The sequence below is a fragment of the Triturus cristatus genome, chromosome 1_1 (genome assembly GCF_964204655.1).
Source record: "Triturus cristatus chromosome 1_1, aTriCri1.1, whole genome shotgun sequence".
Lineage (NCBI taxonomy): Eukaryota > Metazoa > Chordata > Amphibia > Caudata > Salamandridae > Triturus > Triturus cristatus.
The window spans coordinates 51,849,850-51,861,420 of NC_140579.1; positions in this window are offsets into that span (position 1 = coordinate 51,849,850).

Sequence of the window (11,571 nt, forward strand, 5' to 3'; positions counted from 1 at the left end):
GGAAACCGGGTCGTCCACGGAAAGGACCGTGAGGGTGGCTGCTACATCACCATCTCCCAGGACACCTGGCCTGGCACCTGGCCCACTGGAGCAACAGCATCACAGCATCAAGAGACATTCTCTGCCACATGGCCCTGCTGGTCACTGGCTGACCAATGTTGACAAAGACTGTGGCATGGACTCTGAGGATTCCCAATGACAAGGACACCAACTCCCCTACTGAACTTTGGATTCCCTAATCCCGGAAAGCCCCTCACTTTGTCCCCCCCCCCCCCAATAATAAATCACACTATTAAGAGTAGATGCCTGCTGGTAGCATTATTACCTAACATGTGTCTTGTACAGTCTAAACATGCCTGAGTCATCTGTTCACTTCAACCATCCACACCCTGGGGCCTGAGTCTGGCACAGGACACATGGGTCACAGTTTATTAGGCAAGACAGACATGGAGCACCATACACACCCGTGATGGGCACAACCAGCTGAGGGGGTGGCCGAACAACCGTGCTGACAGACACATTGAGTACAGCAACAGTCATGCGCAGAGGTCAGGGATCCTGGCCAGTGTCCTGGGGGGCACCCAGGTATGTGTAGACAGGTGGCAGAACCATGTCCTGCAAGCTTGAGTCCGGTGGATGCAGAGAATGGGGTCATGGACAACGTTGGATGCATGGGGATGGCACATGTCACAATACCCACACAGTCATGGACATCATGCCCAATACACAGTCTCAGCACACACACACAGCTTGCATCTTGCCACTCGACACATTGACACATAGCCACAATCAGGGAATACCATGCCAGACATGCAGGATGCACCGTGCCAACACACCAGCATTGACTGAGAAGAGGCACCTTGGAGGCATAGGGACACCTTTATTAGTCATGTTTTTGGGATTGCAGAGGCAACTTGAAGTACACATGAACACATCATGTGGAGTAACATGTGGGTCCAACACTGGCACCCCCCTTCTGCAGCACAAATGCCTGATAGCCATGGAACTGGCACACAAGTGTCGGCTAACAGCTAAATACCCACAGCTGCACACGGAGAGCCTGACATACACCATAGATCCGCTGATGTGGAAGTCCCACGCCATGTCAAGACAATGTTAACCGTATGTGTCCGAGGGCAGTGTCACACACATTGATGCCATCATCACAATCCACTATCCCATCACTGATGACTGACAACCAGGCAGCCCATCTATTCAGGTGTACCCAGCTGCATGTCGTGTCCCATGGGGATGCCACATGTCTGCAGAGGAACCAAACCCCGACCGGGGCAGTGTGCACACATCGTGAACAACTGCCACACCCAATACACCCCAGATGCATCCCTTACCCCATGGAGACTTCCAAACGTGTCCGTGCCTGTAACGCTGAGTCAGCCCACGATGTCATGTCCATGAGGAATAGCAGTGCCACAACAATGCAACCAGCAAACGGCATGCGCAGGTACCTGGGGAAGAGAGACACACAAGAAGTCAGCCACAAAAAGCACAGCCACTTGCATGTGCATTTACTCGACACATGTATGGATGACAACATGCTAGGTCACAATTATGACTGGGGAAATACTACCATCACTGCCACCATCACTCCAGTGACACACCCACACACACCTCTGACCCACGTGCCATACATGCAGGTGGAGACACACATCACAACGCATGCCACACGGGGACCAATGCGTGCACACTCAGACACTGGTACTCACCACTAAGCAAAGAAGTCGCGTATGAGCCGAGTCCGGATGTCCTCTTGCGGCTCCACATCCTCCACATCACTAGCCCCATTGCCAAGCCCTTCGTCCTCCACGGGTGGATGGTCCTCGTCATGTTGATTCAGGATGAGTGGCACAGCTCTTTCAACTGCCATGTTGTGCAGCATGCAGCAGACCATGAAGATCTTGCAGACCTTCGCCGGGGCATAAGGGAGTGCACCGCCGGTCTTGTGGAGGCACCGGAATCGGCTCTTCAGCATGCCAAACGTCCTCTCTATCACTCGCCTTGTCCGGCCATGGGCGGTGTTATAGCGGAGCTGGGCCGGCGTGATGGGGTTGCGGAGAGGTGTCAGCAGCCAAGGCATGTTGGGATAGCCAGCGTCCCCTACATGGGAAGCACATGGACATCGTTAGAACTGGTGAAGCGGTCGTGCTGGTCGGCTATACAGAATACAGGACAGACAGACTGTACCCACCAACAACACATGCCCGTTCGTTGCGCAGCTGCATCATCATATCAGGCATCCCGCTACGCCTCATGATGTAGGCATCGTGTGCTGATCCTGGGAAACGAGCACAGACATGTGAAATCACCATATTGGACAGACACACCACAAGGGCATTGATGGAGTGGTAGTGCTTCCGATTGCAGTACGCCACCTCCCGTGCGTGTGGTGGTACCAAACCTACATGTGTCCCATCTATGGACCCAATGACATGGGGCATCCCTCCCAGGGCATGGAATCCACGCTTGACCTCAGTCATCTGTTCAGGGGTTGGGAACTTGATGAAGTCATCCAGGTGAATCAACATGGCCTCCAAGAAATCATGCAGCACACCGCTGAACATGCTCTGGGACATGCCACCAACACGAGCTATGGTATTTTGGAAGGTACCCGTGGCAAGAAAATGTAGGGCAGCCATTACCTTCAGCTGGGGTGTCAGTGCCGTAGGATACCTGTGCTGCAGTTGCAGGTGTGGTGCCAGTCTCGCCGTCAGCTCCAGAATCAACGGTTGGGTGAAGCGGTAGAGCCGGATCCTGTCATTCTCCTGCATGGCAGCCAAGTCTGGAATTCTTCGGGCAAGAGGCGGCGCTCTGCAGTAATTTGGAAGTGACAAGGAAGAGTGAGTGCACTACGAGAACAACTCATGTCTACTGAGCACATGTAAATCTGGCAATACACACATGCTACATAGGGAGTCAGGTATGTGCTACATGCCCAGGACACGTATGGATGCAAGGTGACACTCCTTCCAAGACCCAGCTACACACGGTGATTGAGAACCTCCCCATGCCACGCCATGGAAATAGCTGTGTCCCAGTGCAAGTGAACAGCCCGACGCAAGACAGGAGTGACATACACCCACACATCAGCAGAAGTGGGATGCCGATTGCAGAGACTGGTAGCGGAACACTGGAGCCACAGGTCACATGACATTACACTAGTCCAGCCCACACACCTTGCCATGAAGGTGCACATGTCATGACTCACCACACATTCCTTGTGAGGATGCTGACATGGCCTTGTCACGCTACTCCGTGTCCCATGCATACATGTGCACCTCACATCCGATAACACATGTGGCATGGTGTGCGGAACAGTGTGCAATGACAATCTACACACAGCCACATGTTGGTTGCTGCAACGGCTGCAGCTTTTGAGGGTGCTACAACATCAACCTGATGTAAATCCCGGACACATATATGACATATTCACATTGTGCACTGTGGGTAGTGACAAGTCATGTGTCATGACCCCTGTACCGGGCATCATGGGACACTTCCGTGTGTTGGTGTCCGTGCAATGCCAGTGACGCTCACCCCAAGTGCGCAGTCCCACATGCACACATGTCAAAGGAGTCAAGTGCATGCCTGGCACACATTGCACCCTCACACAGTACACCTGTACACATCTCATCATACATCTGGTGCCTTCTCCACTCAGGAGGCATGTTCCACATCACAGCCTGTGACACCTGTGCCCCACACATGTAGTAATGCACAGACGATGCCTTGATGTCCATTCCTGGACAAGTATGTCCATCCATGGACAAGTATGTCCGCCCTATTCCTACCTGTGTGTCGCCTATCACCACAGTGATGTGTAAAAACCGCCGTACTGCTGCTGAGAGGGCCTATGTATGTTCCCAAATCACTGTGGGAGTGCTGCCGTATGTGTACCCATCGTGATGGCGAGCGTACAGGCATTTGTACGGTCCGTAGCACTACGAGTACGCATACGCGTGCAGACCCATAGTGATAGGGCCGTACACACGCATGTACGCTCACTATCACTATGGGTCTGCACGCGTATGCGTACCCGTAGTGGTACGGACCGTACACACGCATGTACGCTCACTATCACTATGGGTCTGCACGCGTATGCGTACTCGTAGTGGTACGGACCGTACACACGCATGTACGCTCACTATCACTATGGGTCTGCACGCGTATGCGTACTCGTAGTGGTACGGACCGTACACACGCATGTACGCTCACTATCACTATGGGTCTGCACGCGTATGCGTACCCGTAGTGGTACGGACCGTACACACGCATGTACGCTCACTATCACTATGGGTCTGCACGCGTATGCGTACCCGTAGTGGTACGGACCGTACACACGCATGTACGCTCACTATCACTATGGGTCTGCACGCGTATGCGTACCGGTAGTGGTACGGACCGTACACACGCATGTACGCTCACTATCACTACGAGTACGCATACGCGTGCAGACCCATAGTGATAGTGAGCGTACATGCGTGTGTACGGTCCGTACCACTACGGGTACGCATACGCGTGCAGACCCATAGTGATAGTGAGCGTACATGCGTGTGTACGGTCCGTACCATGCGAGTGTACGGCCCGTACCACTACGAGTACGCATACGCGTGCAGACCCATAGTGATAGTCAACGTAGGCATGCATGTACAGGCCGTTGCCATGCATTTGGGGTGCCCTAGGGCCCCGAAACGCACCGTACCTGTGTGTGATGCTCCAAATTACATAGGGGACAAGTATTAAGGCCTACATGCATGCTGGTTGTCATGGAGACCAAGTTCAAATTTCGAAATTGTTCTGGAAGGTGCACAGCAGAAGTCAGTTGGAATTCTTCTACTTTGTTGCAATGTGTTTGTGGGGCTGACATCATGCAGGAGAATGAAACCGATAGAGAACCCACAGACTGCTAGGTTTGAAGGGATTGGTGGAAACATAGGATGCAAATGTGAGTGACCAATCACTCTGTACTCCTGTGCATGAGACTGGGCAGAAGGGCACATATAAGGCAGCCAGGTCCCATGAGGGAGCACTTGCCTGCACATCTTTGCATTCGTCGACCCAGCTGCTGCTACTGATTCCCTGGAACCATGTCAAGGGCTGTGGAGAGGACACAGCCATTCACCCTGGAGGAGAACATGGCTCTGCTGGATGTGATCCTCCCACAGTACTCCATGCTGTATGGGCGACCAGGGTATCAGGTGAGTGCATAGGCCACTGCCACAGACTGTCCCTATGTTGTGACTGTGACTTCTGCCATTGTGTCCAGGTGTAACACACATGCCATGTACTGTCGGGGGGGTCCCAGGGGGGGGTGCCTGATGTCTCCCAGCAGTGCCCTGAGACAGGAGGGGTGGGGGCCTATCACTCACAGCAGTGCCCTGAGACAGGAGGGGTGGGGGCCTATCACTCACAGCAGTGCCCTGAGACAGGAGGGGTGTGTGCAGAGTCCTCCCAGCAGTGCCCTGAGACAGGAGGGGTGGGTGCCTATCACTCCCAGAAGTACCCTGAGACAGGAGGGGTGGGTGCCTATCACTCCCAGCAGTGCCCTGAGACAGGAGGGGTGTGTGCAGAGTCCTCCCAGCAGTGCCCTGAGACAGGAGGGGTGTGTGCAGAGTCCTCCCAGCAGTGCCCTGAGACAGGAGGGGTGTGTGCAGAGTCCTCCCAGCAGTGCCCTGAGACAGGAGGGGTGGGTGCCTATCACTCCCAGCAGTGCCCTGAGACAGGAGGGGTGTGTGCAGAGTCCTCCCAGCAGTGCCCTGAGACAGGAGGGGTGGGGGCCTATCACTCACAGCAGTGCCCTGAGACAGGAGGGGTGGGTGTGATGCACAGTGTGAGCCTTGATCATTGATTGTGACATTGCCATCATTCCACCTGTGTACCCACTGTGGCACGTACTGCTTTTTCCCTCACCAGGGGATGATGTCCCTATGACAAAGGTGCAATGCGTTGGCTGCATGACATGCCTTGTTGTAACCAGCTAATTTGTACCCATATGTCTCTCTGTGACATGTGGCTGGTGTATTGATGTGGTGTCACTTGTTCCTCCTCACAGGTAGGCGCCACTGCCAAGGAGCAGATCTGGCTGACCGCCGTCAGTGCCGTGAGGGGTGTGGATGGTCGGAGGCGGAGGCTGCCCCAGGTGAGGAAACGCTGGCAGGATATCCGGTGCTGGACGCGGAGGATTGCACGGCTCCTGCTGGGGGACTCACCTGAGAGCCACAAGAACCGCGGCCGCCGCCGTCTGAGCCACCTCCACAGGCGTGTGCTGCCGGTGGTCTTTCCAGACCTGGAGAGGCGCTTACAGGCGATGCAGCAGCCGGAAGGGGGTAGGTACATGTGTGTTTGTTGTGTGTCACCGGCATTTGTAAGGGCACAGTAGCATGAATTCACTGGCAGGGTTTAAAGGTGCTGTGCAGATCCTGTTTGCCCCAGTATAGCGCTGTGCCCCTGCCACCCTTCCCCTCCTTGCAATGTGTTCCCTGGTCTGTGTGTAGTCACTCCTTCACAAGGTAATGTAGGCTGGCGCTTTGTCCACGAGAACAATGACTGTAGCATCATGTGTGGGGGTGGTGTGTAACAGGTTGTGGGACCTTGCCTGTGCACTGTCAAGTTCACTGCATGTGGGTTCCATGTCAGTTGGCACTGATGCTGACTCCAGACATGGGAGTTGGTCTCTCATGTGTCATGCCTTACAGCGCGCATGTCCTATGTAGTGGCCTGTGACATGATGTGCATGAGTGTGCGATACACATAGTGCAGGGATGGTGACGTGTGTTGCAGTCATTACCATTCAGTAGCATGTAGTTGCGTGCCCACTACTGTCCCCTGGGGCACCTTTTCCTCAGTGGTGTATGTGTCATCATAAACGTGGCCAATCTCAGTGTCTACAGCGTAGGTTGTGCTCTGTGCCATTGTCCCCTGTCACCATGTATATAGACGTGCTATTTTGTACAGGTGTCCACTGTGCAGCCTGACCTGATTGTCCTTCTTCATACTCACAGTTGGCAGTGCCTGTGTGTCTTGTTATACTCATCTGAGGATGGGCACTGGTACCTCATTATTTGTACAGGCGCACCTTGGCTGTTTGGCGTCCAATCTTGCTTTTTGCCTGCCCCTGTGTGTATCACCCAGACTATGAGATGTTGGTGCCACCTGTGTCTCAACAATTTGCCTCGTGTAGGGTCTTGTTGGGGCGGGCAATGCCTATGTGTCAAATCCTGATTTCTACTTGCTGGGTCTGGCCAGTGTGTGATGTGTCTGGACACACACGCAATGTGCAGTGACCGAGTCATGTTGGGCATGTTTTCAGCATTACCTATGCAGCATGTGTCTCAAGTTCATGGATATGGTCCCTGGTCATCGGTATTTTCGCCAACGCTGTGTGGTGCAGATGCAGTGCTGGATTGTCCCCAGGGCCTGGGTGCTATGTCAGACTCCGTTTCCTGTGTTTAGCTATTGTCTCATGCTCTCCATGGTATTTCAGTGGCATGGTGGCTCAACCAACTGTGTGCTTCATGCCCTACATCGGTACCTTGTTCAGTAGATGTTAGGGATCTTCCTTTTCAGGCTATGCAATGTTACCTATGTAGATTGGACTCATGTGACAGATGTGTACAGGTGTCTGATTAATTTCTGTCTCTCCACCCTGCCCACAGCATCGTCGGGGGACACAGAGGGAGACATGGACACAGACCAGGCGGAGGGACCGAGCACCAGTGCCAGCCGTGACATCGGGTCTGGCACATCGAGTGGGACAGAGGCGGAGGAGAGTGTGGCCGAGGACCTGTCGACTGGCACATCAGACTACGAAGCTGACAGGTCCGAGGAGGATGTCTCCGAGTGGGCGGAAGCTGCACCAGCAGCTGACAGCGGAACAACACCTCGCACCGCCCCCTCAGTTTCCATCAGCCGCCTCCCACTTGCTCGTGTCCCTTCCCAGCGTGCCCGGTCACAGCATGTCTCCTTCCTGCCAGGCACCGCACCCCCTGCCCCTGTCTCCACTGCTGCCGCCAATGCAGAGTCTGTGGACATCCAGCGGCAACTGCAGGTTGGTCAGGCTGCGATCCTTAATGTCCTCCATGCCCACGGCAAAACCCTCACCAACATCGAGGCTTTCTTGGAGGGCATTCATTCATCGCAGGCTGACCAACGCAACTTGCTGAGGTCCATAGACTCCACACTGACTGCAGCAGTGGGTCTCCTGCAGCGCGACCTCCCCCCACCTACCCCTGCCCCATCCACACTTCCCACTCCCATGCCTGTCCCACGTACACCCAGACGTCGGCATGCACCCACATCAACGGACACGGGCACCACACCAGCAGGGAAGGTCCACCGCACTCCTCCTGACACGCACACACAGGGTGAGGTAGGCACACCCACTGGGTCGGGGGGCAAACGTGTGACACGCAGCCATAGTGGGAGTCCGCATTCCACCCAGTCCACTCCCTCCAAATCCCCTCCCCTCAGCTCTCCTGGCCACATCTCCCCCAAGGACTCCTTCATGGCCGCTCTGTCCCTGAGCCCCACAGTTACACCACCACGCAAGCGGTCAAGGAGGTCCCCGGTCAGGGTGGTTGAGTCTCCCCCCCTGTCTCCACCCTCCCCCGGTGGCGCTGCGACCCATCCCTCTGACCCCCCCCCCTCCATGGGGCCTGAGGTCCCTTCGGGTGCAGGGGACTCCCTGGAGGACCTTGCAAAGGTGTGTAGTGCCATCCTGGTCTCCGCCTTTGGCACTGACCCACCCCCTGTGGTGGAGTCCTCCATCCCTGCACCCACAACGCCGCCGCTTTGCCCTGATGTCCCTGCAGTGCCTGTTGCTTCCCCCCCCCCTGATGCCCTCACCAGTGTGGAAGACGATGCCATTTGACTGTGCAGGCAAGGTAGGGGACACGCATCCCACTGTGTCCCCCATCCAGCTGAGAATCATTGACTGCCCTATGGGCTTTGTGAATATTGAACTGCCTGCGATCCACGGACATTGTGCTCATGCTGAATAAAGCTTAATTTTGTTTTCATTATCACACTACTGCTATGCTGGTATTGGTGTTGGTGGGGCTGCTACATGGTTTTGGGTGGTGTGTAAGGGTTTGGGTGTGTGGGATATGTAGTAGTGTACTGCTCATTGGTGGGACCCTGGGATCTGTGTGCCATCACAAGGTGTTGGCTAAGTTTCTTTGTTCATGTAAGCAGTTACTGCATGGTGCACTTGTCCCAGGGTGTATTCCTTCCTCTGTGTACCCAGCTTTCTTCCCTGCAGGGTGTTCCCAATGTTTAGCGCAGAGCTGTGTCTACATGAGCTGTGTGTGTGACGGAGCCCTTCTACTTTGGCCATGCATGCAGGGCCATGTCTCCACCTGCAACAATCGTGGCATCCTTGGTGATCACTGTACTTGTGTGTGGAGTCTGTTGACATGAGTTCATGGGGACATGTTCCCTTGTAGCCAGTATGCATGTGGATAATTCTGGCCTCACACACATGTGTTACACCCCTCCTGTCTCAGGGCACTGCTGGGAGTGATAGGCACCCACCCCTCCTGTCTCAGGGCACTGCTGGGAGGACTCTGCACACACCCCTCCTGTCTCAGGGCACTGCTGGGAGTGATAGGCACCCACCCCTCCTGTCTCAGGGCACTGCTGGGAGGACTCTGCACACACCCCTCCTGTCTCAGGGCACTGCTGGGAGGACTCCACACCCACCCCTCCTGTCTCAGGGCACTGCTGGGAGGACTCTGCACACACCCCTCCTGTCTCAGGGCACTGCTGGGAGGACTCCACACCCACCCCTCCTGTCTCAGGGCACGGCTGGGAGGACTCTGCACACACCCCTCCTGTCTCAGGGCACTGCTGGGAGGACTCCACACCCACCCCTCCTGTCTCAGGGCACTGCTGGGAGGACTCTGCACACACCCCTCCTGTCTCAGGGCACTGCTGGGAGGACTCTGCACACACCCCTCCTGTCTCAGGGCACTGCTGGGAGGACTCCACACCCACCCCTCCTGTCTCAGGGCACTGCTGGGAGGACTCTGCACACACCCCTCCTGTCTCAGGGCACTGCTGGGAGGACTCCACACCCACCCCTCCTGTCTCAGGGCACTGCTGGGAGGACTCTGCACACACCCCTCCTGTCTCAGGGCACTGCTGGGAGTGATAGGCACCCACCCCTCCTGTCTCAGGGCACTGCTGGGTGGACTCTGCACACACACCTCCGATTTCAGGATATGTACGCTTGGAACATACACGGTGGGGGTACGCTCAATGCATTCGAGGTGAGGGTACGAGTCTACTTACACTGGTGTGTTGGGGGTACGCTCCATGCATACGCGGGTGAGGGTACGGGTCGTACTTACACTGTTGGGCTGGGGGGGGGTACGCTCCTTGCATACGCGGGTGGGGGTACGGGTCGTACTTACACTGTTGGGCTGGGGGGTACGCTCCATGCATACGCGGGTGGGGGTACGGGTCGTACTTACACTGTTGGGGTGGGGGTACGGTCCGTGAGTCCGCGGGTGGGGGTAGGAGTCGTACTTACACTGTTGGCATGGGGGGTACGCTCCATGCATACGCGGGTGAGGGTACGGGTCGTACTTACACTGTTGGGCTGGGGGGTATGCTCCTTGCATACGCGGGTGGGGGTACGGGTCGTACTTACACTGTTGGGCTGGGGGGTACGCTCCATGCATACGCGGGTGGGGGTACGGGTCGTACTTACACTGTTGGGGTGGGGGTACGGTCCGTGAGTCCGCGGGTGGGGGTAGGAGTCGTACTTACACTGTTGGCATGGGGGTACGCTCCATGCATACGCGGGTGAGGGTACGGGTCGTACTTACACTGTTGGGCTGGGGGGTACGCTCCTTGCATACGCGGGTGGGGGTACGGGTCGTACTTACACTGTTGGGCTGGGGGTACGCTCCATGCATACGCGGGTGGGGGTACGGGTCGTACTTACACTGTTGGGGTGGGGGTACGGTCCGTGAGTCCGCGGGTGGGGGTAGGAGTCGTACTTACACTGGTGGGGGTGGGGGTACGCTCCATGCATACGCGGGTGGGGGTACGGGTCGTACTTTCACTGTTGGGGTGGGGGGTGCGCTCCTTGCATACGGGGTGGGGGTAGGGTCCGTACATATCCGTCCCCACGCTATGTGATGTTTGTGCGGCCCGTACCCAGGCCTTTGCCACGTGGGTGCGATCCGTCCCGCCATTGTTGGGGTGACGTGTGTGGGCGTGGTCCGACTCGTACCCACGCTCTTCAGGCGTGGGTACGGGACGTACCTGTCTGGTTGTGTTGCCGGTTCGCGTGGTGACGGACTTCCGTTGTGGCGGTCGCTGGCTTATCAGGACACGCCCCCACCCCCTTGTGGTGACCGGGGCATGGGAGTCAGGTATGTCCAGGCCATGTGTGGTGTGTGACTTATGTGGTTGTTTTGTGGCCTGCCCTGGTCCTGCCACCCCCACCCCACCCCACTTTCCCCCCTCCCTTAGTTATTCTGACCTTCTGCGGCGTCTGCGTCGTAACCTGTAGAGGAGGTGGACTGCTATGAGGGCAGGGATGACTCG